This window comes from Schistocerca americana, chromosome 3 (assembly GCF_021461395.2).
Source record: "Schistocerca americana isolate TAMUIC-IGC-003095 chromosome 3, iqSchAmer2.1, whole genome shotgun sequence".
NCBI classification, from domain to species: Eukaryota; Metazoa; Arthropoda; class Insecta; order Orthoptera; family Acrididae; genus Schistocerca; species Schistocerca americana.
In genome coordinates, this window is record NC_060121.1 from 761,302,103 (window position 1) to 761,322,244 (window position 20,142).

Below are 20,142 nucleotides of genomic sequence, written 5' to 3' on the forward strand. Positions count from 1 at the left end.
CAGAGAAGTTACCAAGTCACTGATAAACATTATGTATGCAATTCCTGAGAAGTGGAAATGTCGTTTTGTGCTCCCACGTTTTTTTGGAACTAGATCATAAAATTATTAATTACTGGATCTGCAGGCATAAAATATTTATATTAGTATGTCTATAAAATTTTATTTTAAACAATGCTGCTGTGCAGCTAGAAACTAGATATTAAACGAAATGAGCAAATATATACGAAGCAATGTGTGAAACGTCATTCACCAGGTAAATGGCGTCTCCAAAGGCAGTAAAAAATCTCTCAACTAGAAAGACAATAGATGTAAAAATGTTTCTCATCATTTCATTTGACAATTTAGTAAACACCATAAATTAAGAGCTCCACAGTGTAATCATATGATTTCAAGTTTGGGCGTGTCGTATTTGCAATGCTTTCTACAAATAAATGTCAATAGCGAGGATAATGGCCTCATTGTTTCTCCACCTGTGCCTCTGAAAGGCACACACTAATGGCTTTCCTTCCAGGCGATTGTCGCGCAGCTGGGAGCTTACAGTGACCTACCTTCCTTACCGAAATATTTACGACATCAGTTTCTGCTACAGTGACAGTTTGATACAATTAAAATTTCACAGGTTGAAATATTTGCGTTACAAATCAGTAGAAACAAAATCTATTAATATAACTGTGTCCAAAAAATTTTCGTCGGCATTGTGATACATTCACGCATATTCACACATTTCATAACTCTTAAAGTACGATTCTTGGTTTCCAACATGCTTTTTCCACAAATCAGAGTTCCTAGCCACTACTCATTATTCCTTACCTTATTACACATATACATATTCGTCGACAATTCTTCAATATTTCATCATAATAAATACGTACATAATCAAATTCCTCATACAGCATCAGCTTATTGATCATAAATATACCTGAACAGCATAATACACATCGTCATCGTAATGACAACATCATAACATCTCAGTCAGATCTCAAAAACGTCGTTTCTTTCTGCAATAATTTCAAAACCTGAAGAAAATTCTCTGCTCATTTCAATAGTGTCATCTACCTCAAACGTACTTTAAAAATCATGATCCCATACCAAATACATCATTCAAAGCTCTTATACCATCACAGTGGGTCCGAATAAATATGAACAGTTCACAAAGTACAGACTAAATACAATTTCATAAGTGTGAAGTTATCCAATGGTGTAATTACGTAAACATCTGTCACTGATGTAGTAAAATAAATGTTTTTCTCTCTCAGTTAAATGATCAGATAGCTGTGTAATTTATGTGTTAGAGAAATATGGTACAGATGTGTAAAGTTGTATAAGCAAACACCATATTAGCTAGGGCTCCTTGTGCTTGCCAAACACATGGTACATAAAGTAAGCGTGTACCCCCTGAGGATTAATGTAATTATACCCTCAGGTGTTACAAATTACAGCAATGGAATGAAATGTATCACGGAAAAGTTTCCTTGTAATTCAAAAATCTTTAAAAATAAATTTTTTAAGTACAAAATTAATCACTCAAATGCGTCTCTGTAGCGCTAAATGCGCGTCTTGCTGTAAGATAATTCTGTGGAAGTGTCGTAGTTATCGTCCTCTGTAACCAGGTTCTGCTGAAGTCAGTGTACTCACCTCATCATATACAAAAGTGAAATGCTTTGCGTATAGATATCGTAGTTATTATGCTTATTGCCGTGATGAAGAAAGTACTGTACTGTAATGTATTGTTGCGCTGCAGAAGAGGCTGTCTCATTTAGCTATACCACAAAAGTTACTACTAAAACTTGTTTTACTATCCAGAATATACATAAAAACAATGCAGATATAAAACAGATACACCGCAAAAGCAACAGTGTAAATTGTGTCACATATTAGTAGCGTCGTGATATAGTAGTGTAGCTGTCAAATAAACTAACCACTGTGTCATCTGGTATCTCTCAGAAAGCACTCAAGTTGCAGTAAAATCTCATTAGCAGTACTGTTATAAGTTCTAAGTATGTAAGCCTGATAGTCGTTACGTAATCGTGCAACTAACAAGCAAGAATGTACACATAACAACACAGTGTCGTGTGTTCACTATAACAATGCATTCGTAATTTTTGTTTAAGTAAGTTCTCTTGGTTCTTGACTGGATATTTAACTTCAAACATTGTTGCATGTTAACAGATTCTAAGTCTGACAAATTATACTAGTAGCGTGAAGTGAAAATTTTATGCCAAAGACTAAGTTAAAAAGCAGATTGTCTTTCAATAAACGGTTTTACATGTGAAATGTGGTGCAATCCTTTACTCTACCCAGTACGCAGAGTTTCAGCTTGAACGCAATTACTATGCAGTATACGTCGGTAAAGAATACTGGAATTTTTCTCAAGGTTAGCGTCTATGTTATTTTTCTCTGAGCCAGCCAGCGCACGTGGCTGCCTGCGGTGTGAGTCATTGTCTACTATCTCTTTGTTGGCGTGCGTCGTTATTTGGATTAGGAGACTTAGCTTCTTCAAATTCACCTCGTTGAGAGGGCCCAACCCTGTTTGTTCTCATGAAATTCAGGTCTGTCGTAATGATTATATCGTCTGTCGTCGTGTCGGTAATTTCTGTAATTAATTTCTTGTCAGTCACGTGGTGGAGAACTTCTCCCTGAGTCGTAACTGCGCGCAGGACCGTTGTGACTGAAGTTATTCTGTCTCCCTTGATAATAATTGTTTTGGTTCCCATATTGTCTGTTTCTAAGGTTGTCTCTGTCACATTCATTACTACGTAAATGTGATCTTTCTCTGTAATTATTGCTACTCTGCCAACGGTTGTCATATGGGTGGTGTCTGCTTTGGTCACGATTTGCGTTGTAAGAATAGCCTTGTCGTGTCCTATAATTATTTCTGTCATCGCGGAATTGTGACGAATGTGACCTGTAATTGTTGTGCTCCTGCTTTCACGTTCGGCGAATGTCAGTGTCAATTTCCAATTCTTGTAACAGTCCCTGAAAAGCGTCAATGTCGTCTTTGCAGCGTCCTGCCAAAATAATATGTCGTATATGTTCAGGCAATTTGATTAAGCAAATACGGATGAGTTCTGAGGGGCTGTAAGGGTCTGACAGGTACTGATTCTTGTGCAACATGTCTTTAAAATATTTCACAAGACTGAAAAATACAGATTGTTCGAAATGTTTCATCATTATGAAGTTATGTTTTACTCGGTCTTGTGTGGCTTGAGACAAATATGCTGAGAGAAAGGCATGATAAAATTCTCCTTCACTGTGACAATCATGAATGACCGATCGCATTCTTACAGCTGGTTCATTCTATAAGTAGCCAAACATAAATTCTAATCTGTGCTCTAATGACAAGTTGGGAGGAAAACAATGTGAGAACTGATGAAGTCATGCTTGTGGATGAATGTCGTTGCCGGAATTCTTAAATGTTACCGTGCGAGGTGGCGCAGTGGTTCGACACTGGACTCGCATTCGGGAGGACGACAGTTCAATCCCGTGTCCGGCCATCCTGATTTAGGTTTTCCGTGATTTCCCTAAATCACTCTAGGCAAATGCCAGGATGGTTCCTCTGAAAGGGCACGGCCGACTTCCTTCCCCATCCTTCCCTAATCCGATGAGACCGATGACCACGCTGTCTGGTCTCCTTCCCCAAAACCAACCAACCAACCAACCATCTTAAATGTTTTGAATTTACGTGTAGTAATAAACAGCTTATAGTCAAAATCATCATGTCGGCGAGTCGCATGTCGGTCATTGTTACGTCGTTTCGGCGGTTCCATCTCAAAATTCGGTGTACCTTGCCAATTTCCGAAGTGCCCTGCGTTATTATTTAGTGGCTGTTCCGAATTTCTATGTCCCTCTTCCCGTATTGGAACGCGAGTGTCCTCTGAAATATGTCATTATTGTATTACCTGTGTCAACTGATATTGTACTCCCCCGGTTTCTCTTTGGTGTTGCGTATTAATTTGATTCTGATTTTGTTTGAATTTCCTAATTTGTTCGTATTCTTCTGTGTAAGTGAAGGCTACAGGTCTTGTGTCATTCAGATCATCATCCACCTTTGTAGATAGGTTAGTGAACTGATACGAAAGTTCGGCTACTTTATCCGATAGTGAACTTATTTCCTCTGTGTGTTTTTCTGAACCAAGTTTCACAGTGTCCATTTGTGTTGAAATCGTATCTACCGTGTCCTTTAAGTTTTCCTGAGTTTTTGCAAGTTGCGTAACCGAATTGGTAGATGCAACTGAGTCAATCTTAGCTTGCAAGGTCTCATTACTTTCATGAACAATAGTTTGCAGTTAATTTATGGCTGCTTCGTGATTCTGTAATGTATTTTCATGCCGGGAAAAAATAGCTTGGAAATACTCACAAATTTGTGTTTTTACTTCATTACAGACTTTTTGACATTTCAATTCGATTTTATGTAACTCAGTAGTTAAATCTTCACGTGTTTGTTCAAGTGTGGTGTCTAACACTTGAGGATTTTGTTCCATTGTGTCTAACATTTGAAGATTTTGTTCCATTGTGTCTAACTTTTGAAGACTTTGTTCCATTGTGTCTAACTTTCGAAGATTTTGTTCCATTGTGTCTAACTTTTGAAGCTTTTGCTTTGTTTGTCCCATTTGTTGTATTAATTGTAATAGCAATGCACTGGTGTCTGAAACATGTTCCTCAGTGCTTTTCGGCAGTGAATTTGCACCCGCAACATTCACATTTTGACAAGCAGAAAATGTATCTTGACTTATTTGAGAAAACAGTGAGGACCCAAAACCTGAATCTACAGTATTTGCGAGATTGTGTCCTGTCATTTCGGATTCCTGAGACGAGCTGTTGCCGACCGATCGATCGATAATTCTTCCCTGTTCACTAATTGTATCACTGTCTACGCCATTATTTGCCGCCCGCTCCATTTCCCTATGCACAATTACCAAATTACCACACTGAATGTCTGTTAATTCATTACACAGTGGTGCTGATAAGGTACGCTCGTCGTCACTATTAATTCTCAGTTTACTTTGGAGCCTAGTGTTACGTTTTTCACACGCCATTATTGTCACAATATTTCACACGATAACACAGAAAAGCACAATTTGAAGAGCAAAATAAGAAAACATATTAACATAGCTCTGAAAATAATATCTAGTTAGTTGTAAGCGCAGCTGCGAAATACTTGGTGCAAATCTACATGCATGCCACAACTGTTTTACTGTACAACAATGTAAAACTGGAACTACAAAGGAAATTCTCTCTATGATTACGGGCTAGCAATAAACAATAGCTACACTATTTACACAAACTGCAAGAAAAAATCAGAAGATTCCAGTGAGGTATCCTCAGCTAAGTGTCGACATATGTAACGCCCCTTTGAAAAATTATTGAATTTCTGTGCTGATAAATCTCTTACATTATTTGATTTTCAAACAGCTGAGCAAAACTGAACGTACTCAGACGTTTCGCTCTTTACCTATTCTGATCAACACTAAACTGACACACATTATTTTTAGCGCAACGCAAACTGACTTTAAAAAATTCCTACAAAAGAATGGCCCTGACTAACGTTAACATATACCTTTCACAAATCACTTACCTCACAAAAATCTTCGTTACTCGAACTACTGCAATACAGCGAGCGCCACTACTGCCAGCTAAATAAACGATTCAATCTACTGAAGGCACTAACTACTGATAGGCATAGTTAGCAAATGAAAGATTTTGATAGAGAAAAAAACTATTTATTTACCTTAACAGTGTTCAAAAGTCATAATATACATAGCAGTTCATGACATCCATTCTTACAAATGTACTGTTTCTGATGGACACACGTCGAGATCATCCGCTCTCAAAAATCAGCCATCTCACTTCCCGACATCCACCACTGCTGGCGGCTCACCTCCAACTGCGTAACGCTACGCACTGTTAACAGCCAACTGCCCACTACAATGGCGAATATTCCAACAACAATGCCAACCAGCCGCAGACTGCACACAGCACAGCCAGTGAATTTCATACAGAGCTCTACGTGGTGTTACCAATATAAAAACCTAAACAGCCTACTTACAAAGTCAAAGACGCAGCTCCACTCGTAGTTTCCACAATGACTGTTAGGATTATTTGTATTGTCAACATACAGTACACAAAATTAAATTTTAATGTTTCACTATTTTTGTATACGAAACGTTTTATTTACTTTATTTTACTAGCCCTTTAATTTAATAAATGGCTTATTCTTGAAAAACCAATCCTTAATTGATGAATTAAACTTATAACTGGTATGTCCAGAGCAGATAGTCCTCTCATTAAATCATCCCACTACTTATACTTTCTTCCCATTAAGTGTGACATTGAAGGCATTCATGTTTAAATTAACAGAAAATGTTGCAGAAAAGGAAGGAAAACTGCTTCGAAAATATTGATGCCGTAAACAGGACATCAATTTTAGGAGTTAGATGGAGGGATACGACGATTCCAGGCAGACTGACCCGAGAGTACAGTATATAGAGCGCGTCCACTGCTGTGCCCACGTCTTTCCAGCTGCGAGAGATGCTAGCCCAGGCCTTAGGCGAGAGTCAGGAGTGGCTGCTTCTTCTCATCCCCTCTTGCGTTAATATCCGGCGATAGCGGGTGCGTCACGCAGTAATTTGAATGACGAATCTATGCAGCCGCCAGTGTCTAGTTATCAAACGTGTAATTAGTCAGTCTTTCTCGGTCCATTCCACCGATGCAAACGATCCAGGAATGTGAACAGTTTTCTATGTGGTGAGCCCACTTTGTCATTACCTGCCTTTTCTGCATCCTCCATTTTCTCCACTCTGGATACGCACTTGATAAATTGACTACCTGCAGTAATGTTCTGTTCCTAGGTTCTCTGTAAAATCTGTGAGTGATCCAATGTAAAGTCCCATTTATTTCCATGTACCTCTTGCACATAGTTATGTGTCAACTTTGGTATAATGAACACGGTCCTGGCAGGCCAATATCAACCATGTTCACATTGCAAGCGGTATTAACTTACTTTACTTCCTTTTATCTGATAAATGTAAATTCTTGTGTTGATTAACGGCAGCAGGAAGGAAGTACATAATCTCCGCTAGGCACAGTAACAGGAAATCTACTGTCAACAGATCAGGACAAAAATCAATACAATGAAAGGACACAGACCTCTCGTGCAATTAGCTTGTGGAAGATGTAAATGAAATAATCATCCTCCTTGTGAGTGGTGTGATTTGATACAGCAAGCACGGCAACATTTCCTGAAAAGATTATTTTCACATCAACTACCACATCCAATCACCTCCTAATGCCCACTTTACGGCATGCTCTGCAGTGCCATATCTTTGTACATTTGCGGTCTTATGTGCGACTAGTCTTTTATCAAAAGTAATAATTCTTTTACTGAACTAGCAATAGGTAGTGGAAACGCACCTCAGGTATTGTATTAGTAGCCGCAGACGGGTAGCTGCAAGTGCGGCGACATGTAGTTCAGATAACGTGAATGTAAGAGATTGCGAGATGAGCGTAGCTGCCGTCAGTGGGAAACCGAGCGAAGGGGCGGTAATGTCATACCAGTTGGGTCGATGTCAGCGCTTCAGGGCAAGTCTTAATTATGAGTGACCTGACTAGGGGCCAGATTTTAGTGAAACAATTGCGCCTTGTGACGCTGTAAATACGTCTGTTTTTTGAGGCAGATGCACTTCTATCTCCTGAATCTCGCAGCACCTCCAGCTACATAGCTGGCACCTAGGGGTGAAGTAAGTACAAAAAACATAACATTAACAATCGAGGACACTAAATAAATTTAAATAACTGGAACACTGTCGTGGCGTAGGTTGAAAAGTGTCTACGAGCGGAAAACCATTATTCAATTTTCTAATTTCACATCATATTTGTAAAACAGCTGCTTGGGAAACGTGGGGATAAGCACACCATACGATTTACCGGAGCTTAACTCTCAAAAAATGGCTTGGACGACATATAGTGGTGCCGTAAAATAGCTGGAGTGCGAGCGATCAATTGGACTGGCAGCCGTCAGAAATGTTCAACTAAATTAATACGTTACGTGGTTAGTTTTATTTGAGTGTTATTTTTAAGTGAAAAAAGTGTTGAGTAACACCTTTTCCGAAGTGAAAATCTTCCTCTTTTACCGTACGATATGTATCGTAATGTCGCAACTTTCCTTCTAACATATCGTTACTGTAAAGAACTGAGGAAAACTACTGCATTATATCGTTTTGTTTGTGCTGAACGGTGGTAAGTCCCCGCCGCAAATTTATGAACAGACAAGGTGACCTTAGATACCGGCTTAGTTACTTTGGAATGTTACACAAATAAGCTTGTGATAAGATTACGTTGGCAATGTCACCCTGCTATTGCTACCTCTAAGGCGGCCCGCAGTAAGTAAAGTACGTATATATTTTCAGTTGGAAACGCACTCGCCAATACTCTGTAAAGCCTTGTACGGTATGTCACAGCAGTGAGTAAAATACCAAGGGCTGTGATTAGGGAATCAGTCACTGTTCACGAAGCTGCAGCTGATATAGAAAACTTTTGTGTTGTTGGATGATACCAAATCGGTAAGAAATACGATGCTTTTTTTCCTGAAATTGCATTATGTAATTAAAAACCATACATGTTTGTTGTTTATACCCCATTCATATTTGTATACCCAGGATGTGCAAAGGAAGCCGACAGGTCAAAAGGAAATTTGAAATTAGTGCCAGTATACCCTCTTGCTTTTGTTTTTACACTTCTATTCTATGTTACGGGAGTTTATTTGTTACACATTTTGAGAACCTAGTATTTAAGTTATACTGAAAGAAGTTAAACCAGTACGAGTATGTGAAGTCTCCATTTCCGTGGATAGCTAGTTACCTGATGAAATTCAGATTGATTGGTTCAAAAGGCTCTGAGCGCTATGGGACTTAACAGCTGTGGTCATCAGTCCCCTAGAACTTAGAACTACTTAAACCTAACTAACCTAAGGACATCACACACATCCATGCTCGAGGCAGGATTCGAACCTGCGACCGTAGCAGTCGCGCGGTTCCGGACTGCGCGCCTAGAACCGCGAGACCACCGCAGCCGGCTCAGATTGATTGTTAGTTACTGTTATCAAGCAGAATGTTCGATGGAGGATGAGGATTTGAACTCCTTGGAGTATTACATTTTATAGCTTCTTGTTTCCTGTGACTTTGGGTGAGAGCTGATTAAATGAGTGACGGTAAATCGACAGTTTCGGTAGACTTTTATGTATACGCCTTATGGATAGTGAACTCTACATTGAACCCTACATCATCCAAGTACGTGAGCTGCTGCACAGGTTCGAGAAGGTCGAGGACATATACCAGCAGGACTAAGTTTACTTCTTGGAGGGGGTGGGGGAGGATTGTTATAGAGTAGTGTGGCCGTCCTGAGCAGTACTGAATTCCTGCAACCACGTTTGTGGTGGTGTTAGTTACCATCACAGTGAGATTTACGCGAAGTGAATGCCGTTTGTCTTGCAAATCTGATGGGAGCACCGATAGGCTCTGACGAAAGAGAGAGCAAGTGCAACAAGCTTAGTGAGAGCATTCGGCAGCTAGAATGAATCTCCTGCTCGGCACCAGGGTGTGCTCTATCGCGAACGTTTCTCACATGTCCCATATTTTGACACTCGCAGACTTATTAAAACCTACATTGTACTTCCCACTGGCCTAGAACCATGAAATTTTGCAAGTAGCAATGTCCAATAATGAAAGAACAGGAAAAAAGTAGAAAACCGTTCATTTTCAATTATATCACGTAAAACAATTCTTATTTTGTCATTTGTTATTCGACTACAAACTTAAAAGTATAACATTCCCGTGACCGATATCTTACCAGTATCAATGTCGATAATAGGCAAAAATCGTAGCGTCTCGACTCCCAGCAAGGAGGAACTGTCTACGTATGCAATTACTTTGGGATTGAACCCTCAGAGCGCAAGTCCCACTGGCACCTGTCCAGTTTGTCAAGAAACAACACGTGGCCAGAAACAAGTTCATTTCGCTCTTAGAAAAAGAGCAGTTTGCCGTTCTGCTCAACATTATTAGCGTTCCGCAGACGCAGTCCGAGTATCCGTTTCACAATTGTGACCAATGGGTTGCATAACAAAGTAGGATACCAAAAACAAATCGAAATATTTTCTATGCCACCATTCTCATACCTCAAACTCCCACAGCTCCAACACTATGCATTTACGAAAAGGCTTCTCTCTTGAAAAATTACACATTTGCGGTACTGCACGTCATTCTAAGCGTTGCCGTGTATTTTAATACACCTTGTGCAACGAAACTGGGGATTCGACTCTTAGATCCAGTGCGGAGCTCACTTTATTAGTAATCCCAGTGGGACATTTTAGTATCATTTTGAAGTTAACCATGGCTGTACGTCATAATTACTGCCATTTAAAAGTTAGCCATGACTGTTGCAGTCTGATTAAAATATCTATACTCCTCAGAAAACATTAGGACCATAATCTGAGTAGACAGAGTTAAAGACACGCAACGTAGTTGAATAAAATCGAGGAATGCCATACCAGCTGAAGTACACTAGATATTAAAACGAAACAATTACGTAAATAAGAATATTTGGCAGCCAAGAAGGCGTGTTCTAATATTTTAATTTTATTGTATTTCATCACTGACAGGTTTCGACAGGGTCTAGTTGTCATTTTCGGATTTATAATGTACCAGGAGAAAAAAAAGACTACTAAGATAACATGCTAAACTGTGCAACCAGTATACAAGAGGATAAACAACATTTGTATACTGGTTGCAAAGCTATGTTGATTGTCTTAGTAATGTTTTTGCCCAAGTACATTATAGATCCTATAATGAAAACTGGACCATGTCGGAACCGGTCATTAACGAAATACAATTAAATAAAAATATTATAACACGCGATCTTGTCCGCAAAAATTCTTGTTTATCATGTATCAGATCGCGCCCAGCAATATGTACACCTTGTGGAAAAATTAGAGTTTAACGTTACGTGGTCGATGACGTCGTAAGGTTGGAGAAGAACATCTTTTCTTGTTTCAAAAGCAGAGATAACCTAAATCAACACGTTTATACGAGGATTTCATCGAAGATCCTCTGTAATGACAATGATGTGTTCTGTCCACTGTGCCACCTCGCTTGGTAAGTGCATACGTTCAAGGGACATAGGCTGCAGAAAAAATCTCAATGTAAGTAATTATACAACGACTGACGATCTAATTTTTCTATTACGTATTCAAAAACTGGATCTAATCTCAACAACAATTTATGCCTGTTGGAATCTTCAGAAGTGCTAAAATCGAGCTTTTCCCACAGAAATTTTCATTAAGGAGTGCTCTCTGGCCCCCATGGTTTAAAATAATACAATTACTCCAATACTAATGCCTGACAGCTGCTATTGTGTTTAAATCTATACTTAAGCGCTTTCACGGAGTTCCCATGTGTAAGATAACAAATTGTTGTTTTTGTTGTGGTCTTCAGCCCAGAGACTGGTTTGATGCAGCTCTCCATGCTACTTTAGCCTGTGCAAGCTTCTTTATCTCCCAGTACCTACTGCAATATAATCCTTCTCAATCGGCTTAGTGTATTCATCTCTTGCTCTCCCTCTGCGATTTTTACCCTCCATGCTGCCCTCCAACACAAAACAGGTGATTTCTTGATGCCTCAGAACATGTCCTACCAACCGATCCCTTCGTCTAGTCAAGTTGTGACACAAATATCTCTTCTCCCCAATTCTATTCAATACCTCCTCGTTATGTGATCTACCCATCTAATCTTCAGCATTCTCCTGTAGCACCACGTTTCGAAACCTTCTATTCTCTTCTTGTCTGAACTATTTATCGTCCACGTTTCACTTCCATACATGGCTACACTCCATAAAAATACTTCCAGAAACGACTTCCTAACACTTAAATCTATACTCGATGTTAACAAATTTCTCTTCTTCAAAAACGCTTTCGTTGCCACTGCCAGTCTACATTTTATATCCTCGCTGCTTCGAGCATCATCAGTTATTTTGCTAACGAAATAGCAAAACTCATTTACTACTTTAAGTGCCTCGTTTCCTAATGTAATTCCCTCATAATCACCAGATCTTATTCGACAATATTCCATTGTCCTCGTTTTACTTTTGTTGATGTTCATCTTATATCCTTCTTTCAAGACACTGTCCATTCTGTTCAACTGCTCTTCCAGGTCCTTTCTGTCTCTGACAGAATTACAATGTCATCGGCAAACCTCAACGTTTTTATTTCTTCTCCATGGATTTTAATTCCTACTCCGCACTTTTCTTTTGTTTACTATATTGCTAGCTCAATATATAGATTGAATAACATCGGGGATAGGCTACAACTCTGTCTCACTCCCTTCCCAACCACTGCTTCCCTTTCATGCACCTTGACTCGTATAACAGCCATCTGGTTTCTGTACAAATTGTAAGTAGCCTTTCGCTCCCTGTGTTTTACCCCTGCCACCTTCAGAATTTGAAAGAGAGTATTCCAGTCAACATTGTCAAACGCTTTTTCTAAGTCTACAAATGCGAGAAAAGTAGGGTTGCCCTTCCTTAATCTAGCTTCTAAGATAAGTCGTAGGGTCAGTATTTCCTTACGTGTTCCAATATTTCTACTGAATCAGAACTGATATTCCCCGAGGTCGGTTTCTACCAGTTTTTCCATGCGTCTGTAAAGAATCGGTGCTAGTCTTTTGCAGCCGTGACTTATTAAACTGATAGTTCGGTAATTTCCACATCTGTCATCACCTGCTTTCTTTGGGATTGGAATTATTGCATTCTTCTTGAAGTCAGAGGATATTTCACCTGTATCATACAACTTTCTCACCAGATGTTAGTGTTTTGTCAAGGCTGGCTCTCCCAAGGCTATCAGTAGTTCTTATGGAATGTTGTCTACTCCCGGGGCCCTGTTTTGACTTAGGTCTTTCAGTGCTCTGTGAAACTCTTCACGCAGTATCATATCTCCCATTTCATCTTCATCTACATCCTCTTCGATTCCATAATATTGTCCTCAAGTACATCACCCTTGTATAGACCCTCTATATACTCCTTCCACCTTTCTGCTTTCCCTTCTTTGCTTAGAACTGGATTTCCATCTGAGCTCTTGATATTGATACGAGAGGTTCTTTTTCCGCCAAAGGTCTCTTTAATATCCCTTAGGCAGTATCTATTTTACCCCTAACGATACATGCCTCTACATCCTTACATTTATCCTCTAGCCATTTTGCACTTCCTGTCGATATCATTTTTGAGACATTTGTATTCCTTTTTGCCTGCTTCATTTAATGCATTTTTATATTTTCTCCTTACATCAGTTAAATTCAATATTTCTTCTGTTACCCAAGGATATCTACCAGCCCTCATCTTTTTACCTACTTGATCCTCTGCTGCCTTCACTATTTCATCTTTCAAAGCTACCCATTCTTCTTCTACTGTATTTCTTTGCCCCGTTCTTGTCAATCGTTCCCTAATGCTCTGCGTGAAACTCTCTGCAGTCTCTGGTTCTGTCAGTCTACCCAGGTCGCATCTCCTTAAATTCCCACCTTTTTTCAGTTTCTTCAGTTTTTATCTACAGTTCATAACCAATAGATTATGGTCAGAGTCCACATCTGCCCATGGAAATGTCTTACAATTTAAAGCCTGGTTCCTAAATCTCTGTGTTACCATTAAATAACCTATCGAAATCTTACAGTATCTCCAGGCGTCTTACACGTATACAACCTTCTTTCATTGGTCTCGAACCAAGTGTTAGCTATGATTAAGTTATGCGCTGTGTAAAATTCTACCAGGCAGCTTCCTCTTTCATTCCTTACCCCCATTCCATATTCACCTACTACGTTACCTTTTCTTCCTTTTCCTACTATCGAATTCCAGTTACCCATGACTATTAAATTTTCGTCTCCGTTCACAATCTGAATAATTTCTTCTATGTCATCATACATTTCATCAATCTCTTCGTCTTCTTCGGAGCTAGTTGGCATATAGCCTTGTGCTACTGTGTACTGTGATAGCCGTGGGCTTCGTATCTGTCTTGGCCACAATAATGCGTTCCCTATGCTGTTTGTATGCGCTTACCCGCATTCCTATTTTTTATTGATTATTAATCCTACTCCTGCATACCCCTATTTGATTTTGTATTTGTAACCCTGTATTCACCTGACCTGAAGTCTTGTTGCTCGTGCCAGCGAACTTCACTAATTCCGACTATATCTAATTTTAACCTATCCATTTCCCTTTTTAATTTTGTAACCTAACTGCCCGATTAAGGGGTCTGACATTCCACGCTCCGTTCCGTAGAACACAGGTTTTATTTCTCCTGATAACGACGTCCTCCTGAGTAGTCTCCGCCGGGTGATCCGAATGGGGGACTATTTTACCTCCGGAATATTTTACCCAAGAGGACGACATCTTTATTTAACCATACAGTAAAGCTGCATGCCCTCGGGAAAAATTACCAGCACAGCAAAGCCATTTTGGTTAGTGTTACAAGACCAGATCATTCAATCACGCAGACTGTTGTCCCTGCAACTACTAAACAGGCTGCTGCCCTTCTTCAGGAACCACACGTTTGTCTGGCTTCTCAGCAGACACCCCTCCATTGTGGTTGCACCTACGGTACGGCTATCTGTATCGCTGAGGTACGCAATCCTCCCCATCGATGGCAAGGTCTATTGTTCACTTGGTGTATTTTTATAAAAATACCGATTTATAAAACAAAGCCTTTGGCGAAGCATCATAATTAACATAAAGAAAGAGAGAGTGTCATTTGTGAAACAAAAAGCCACGTATGTACTGCTCACTATTCAAGACAATGAGCGCGCCAGCGAACGTTTTGGACAATGGGTCAATGTGGGACCTTTGTCTTCATGGATGAATCCATTTAAGCTGCAAGAGCGTCAGCAGACGACCTACAGTATCTCGATAAATCTGTACCTGCTGTGGAAATTTGTTGGGTAGACTAACTTTCGTGTGTTTCTCGCGTCAGAATGTGACTATACATGTGTACATGTGGGATGAAAATAGCCAACACTGACAACGCTCAGTATAATTTGCGGCAAGGCAAACTGGCCAGTTTACTGCGAAGTGCTGCATTTCATGTCTTTTCTTAATTGCTACCAGCGTCGAAAGATGCAGATAATTTGTCTTGGGAAATCTTTCTACAAACAATCGTATAGCATTTCAGTCGTTTCCTTCAGTTTTGCCGTACAGAAGCAACATATCGCTCATTTGGTCACTTGTGTGCTTGTACATGTCACAAAGCTGTCCCCAGTGTTACAGCAATGGTACATCTACTTTATTATGGTGAGAACAGTGGACACCGATCAGCCACAACATTATGACGATTTAGCTAAAAGTCGTTATGTCCAACTTCGGCACGGAGAACAGAGGCGATGCACCATGGCGTGGAAGCAATAAGGCCCTGGTAGGTTGCACCACGAATGCACACAAAAGTCACTTAATTTCCTTAAATTCTGGGGATGGGGCCGATGAGCTCTTGTGCAACGTGCAATCACATCCCACATGCGTTCCGTCGGGTTCAGATCTTGCGAGTTGTTGGGGGCTCCGTATCTACTGGAACTCCCCACTCTTTTCCTCGAACCACTCCATCACGCTCCTGGACTTGTGAGACGGCTTATTATCTTGTTGAAAAATGCCACAGCCGTTGGGAAATATAATAGTCTGGACGGGGCGTACGTGGTCTGCAACCGGTGTACAATAATCCTTGGCCGTCATGGTGCCTTGCACGAGTTCCACTCGACCTATGAATGCCCACTTGAATATTCCCCTGAGCATAATGGAGCTTGTCTCAATCCCGCAGTGCAAGTGTCATGAAGCTGTTCCCCTGGAAGATGTCGGATTCGCACCCTCCCATCGACATGAGTAAGAAAATATCGGATGTCATCAGACCATGCAACGCTCTGGCATTGCGCCAACATCCGGTGCCGATGGTAATGTGCCCATTTCAGTCATAGTTGCCGGTGTCGTGGAGTTAAAATTGGCACATGCATCGGTCGTCGGCTGCGGAGGCCCTTCGTTAGGAGTGTTCAGTGCACTACATGTACAAAAACACTTGTACCCTGCCTAGTATAAGAGTCTGATCACAGTTCCGCATCAGTTCTCCGCCTGTCCACATTTACCAGTCTGCCCAGCCTACGACGTCCGACATCTGTAACGATGGGAGTTAGGCCACGTCTGAGCGTGCTTTCGCCTTGGTTTCGTCACGTATTGAAGACATTCACCACAAAGCTCTTCGAACAGCCGACAAGTCGTGCTGTTTTTGAAATTCTTGTGCTTAGCCTCCGGTTGGTTGGTTGGTTTGGGGAAGACCAGACAGCGTGGTCATCGGTCTCATCGGATTAGGGAAGGATGGGGAAGGAAGTCGGCCGTGCCCTTTCAGAGAAACCATCCCGGCATTTGCCTGGAGTGCTTAGCCTCCGGGCTGTCACGTTCAGCTCCAGGTCAAACTCAAATAGGTCGCGCTTCTTCCCCATTCTGCACACGGATAGCACGCTCGACGGTACTACATGTACCGTGCATGTGTCTGACTAGCAGTCATACGTGGGTAGGTGACGCTGGACGGGTTTACATCGATAGTAGGTCGGTGGCTATAATCAGTGTATGAGCACAACGCAGGCCCAGGAATGCTACTCATTAGGCAGAGTCCAAGCATCCACTTAACACTTATAGCTAAACGGTTGTCTAACTATTCAACATAGCAAACACATTCTGAGGAAGTTCTGACACCACCGTTCCGAAATTTCGAGGCCCCATGGTGCGGAAGCTATAGTTCTCCGAATAGGTTCTCGCTCTGGACAACAGACCAGTTTCTCTGGCCGCACAACAACAGAGGCATTGTCGGTGGTTTACGATGTACTCTGCATACTTTAGTCCTCGCTGATATGTAACGGGAAAACCGAGTAATGACTGATGCCTTTGAGACTCACGGGAACGGTTGTTATGATCAACGACTTCGTATAATTGCCACGTGTCTTTTTTACTGAAAGAAGGTTAATGCAAACTAACAGTTTAGCAGAAAGCAGGTGGGCGTTATCGGAGAGTAGCAATACTTCACGTGACCTTCCTGGCCGTTGTTCTTGCACTGCGTCAACAGCAATGATTACACCTCCAGAAAGCAGTTCGTATTACACTCAACCTTCGCTGTTCCACCAGATGCATAACTATCTTGTGTGAAAGTGTGAAGGTCTTTGTACTGGGAGTTGCTACTTTGTTTGGGCTAAACCATTCCTTTATATTATCATAAAGACACCATCACCAGTAATGGTCCGTTTTGTTCACGAGCCAACTGATGACGAGCAAGCGGAAATGCACATAAGGCCACTGTTTGACTTTTGTGATTTTGGCTTAGAGCATGTTGAGGCGTAGCACCGTATAACGATCCTGCCTTGAAGGCGGTTAAGTGGGAGATGTGTCTCTGAGCTGGATAGTGACAGATGGTAACGCGAGACTGGACGCGCACGTAGTTTATCTATCAGCCGATAGAGGACAATATTGGATAGGGGGACTGTGATTTTAGTTTCGATTGTGCCCTCTTGAGTGCGCTAAAGTAATAGAATGTTTTTCATAAACTGTTCTAGTATTTTCATAAAGCGTTATTATCTCTTTTTGTGTATGTACAATGTTATAAATGTGTTTTAGCAGTATGAATGATGCGTGAGTGTGGTTTAAGGTTAATATGAAGATAATTGTTTAACGAGTTATGTAGTAGGATTTAGTGTGGGAACATTTCGAAGAAGTATGGATATGGACAAAGGGGATTTTTGTAGAATAGATCTGTAAAGTAAGTTTATGGTAAAAGGAAAATTAATTTAGGTATAAATAACAATAGTAAATGACTTTATGCATAAGCAAAACTTCAGCATATTGGATAATTACGTCGGTAAAAAGTAAAGTCGTTAGGTTTACTATTTTGCGAATGGTTATGGATGAAAAGGGCGGACTGACGCGGGAGAATGTTGTTTTGCTATTGGCTGTTGAGTAAACTGACCAATGGTAAAGCAATATTCTTCGCGCGCCTTTCTTTGCTGATAGAGAAGAGTGGCAGCCTAGCCATGAAACAGTTCGAACGTATGTAGTAGTAGTTCCGATGGAAACGACAAGTTGCCGGAACTAGCAGTGTTTCATACATCAAAAGAGTGGAAAAATGACGGCATAATTATTCCGATAGGCGTGTAGAAATTTCGGAATTTTTAAGTGAATTTTGTGACGAGATAAGACATATATTCGGCGTGGCATATTGAGGACGTCGGTGGTTAAAAACTGTAACTGCATTTGTTACCGACAGACTCAACTTTTGGCGAGCAGTATCAATAAAAAACAATCAGTATTTTTGAAGCTATTACGTTTTCGGGAAATGCAACATCATAAACTTGCTAACGTGAGTGAAAGAGATTGTGAGTGACTGTGTTAAGACTAGCACGGGCTTGGCAGTGATACTTGTTCCCCTAAGTTTCAGAAAATATTAATTGAGGACAATATTTCCAACCTTTCATTTCGTGTGAAAACTTTCTCCCGAAACGTAGATTAGTAACTCTCATTGCAGCCTAGTTCACGTCGAAGTACAGTAGGTTTCGCTCGGCTTCCCTACTGATGATATGCTGAGACAATGTTCACAGATAGGTGCAGGTTAGTCGTAAAGGGACAGAAAGAACCGCGCTGCCGCAATGTGGTCCCACATACCCAATTTTGAAACTTCCCATTTGCATGCAAATGTCGTATCATAGTGGAATGATTACCGTCCATCGCATTTGTCAGTTCACGAGTACACTGTCGCAGATCATCGTGGATTAATGCGTTTAAACCATCTTCATCAAACCCCGAATGCGGAAAGTCACTGATGTGAGAACGATTTTGCTTAAAACGAGAAAACTATTTTCCTGCCATGCTCAGTCTAATAACATTATCCTCATCACGGCGCAAGTGTTTCTGTCCTCCACGATTATCAATCCTCTGCTGAACTCAGACAGAAGAATATGTCGGAGACGTTCCCATTACTCCACTTTCCACTCCATTTTCTAGCGTCCATACTCCACTCACTATCTCCAAATGACAAAATGACAATATGCAAACTGAAACAGCAACGTTAAACTACACATAAAAAATGACAATCGATAATAGACCCATAGCAATCCGAATACCAGCATTCAAAACGAAAACGCTACGAACTTATGCCGCATCGTAGTAGTTCCGTCTACAGGAGACGGCAATATCAATGTAAAAAGAAGTTTATCATCATTTACTACATACAGTTAGAGGTCGTGTCTGGAAAAGCACATCATCCACGAGTCCCTTATCCGCATCCACATCCATGTTAGCGAGTTCGTTATCCACATCCACACTCGTGGATATTAAAGAACTTTAACATGATACCTAAGTCGTAGCTCTTGATGTAGGCCTCCTGCTAGCCTCCAGAGGACATGTTATTTTAATACAGCATTAATTCGATATGTTCCTTAGCTCGAAACTTCGTGTGGTAATTACTGAAATGGAATTTATATAATTTTCCACGTAGTTTCGCCGCAACATTGCGAAGTCAAATGAAGTCATATTACACGTTCTCATCACATCTTATGAACTGTTAGATGTTAGTCATCTAATTCGTTTATCAAACAATGAGCCAAAACATTATGATCACTCGCTTAACAGCATGTTGCTCACAGTACAGCAGCTATTTCCCGTGGTGTGGATTCGACCAGTTCTCGATGATTTTCCGGAAATATGTTGCAACTGATGTGTGGTACAGATCACACAAATTCCATACGTTTCGAATCAATGGTTAGCGAGCGCAGACCTTCAGCCCTATTGCGTTCTAATGTAACCTGGAGAAGTTTCTGAGGCGTATACAACACTTGGAGGAGCTTCAGCTACCATCCAGCCCCATCCCCTTACAAAGAAAGAGAGACGTATTAAATTAAAATCATATTTTCAATCGGACACCGTTATTAGTAGCAGTGAAGGAGTTACCGGCATTTGAATTCGACATTTGATGGGTTCCGTCACACTTGAAGCAGCCGTGTGTAGACACCGTCAGTTCCTGTTTTAAGATGTTTCGCTGTAGCAAGCTCATGGCTTCTTCGAGCGTGGTTATTGTGCAGTTACAGTGTTTGCACGACG

At 40.7% G+C, this 20,142-nt stretch overlaps 1 protein-coding gene across 1 annotated transcript in view; it reads left to right on the top strand.

The window, feature by feature from the left end:
• The first annotated feature begins 8,399 nt into the window (after window positions 1-8,399).
• Window positions 8,400-20,142, top strand: part of LOC124607245 (major royal jelly protein 1-like) — a 48,680-nt gene continuing 36,937 nt past the window's right edge. Inside the window, exon 1 of the mRNA XM_047139520.1 lies at window positions 8,400-8,558. The gene's annotated coding sequence lies outside the window, so the exon portion shown is untranslated. The remainder of the gene's footprint in view (window positions 8,559-20,142) is intronic.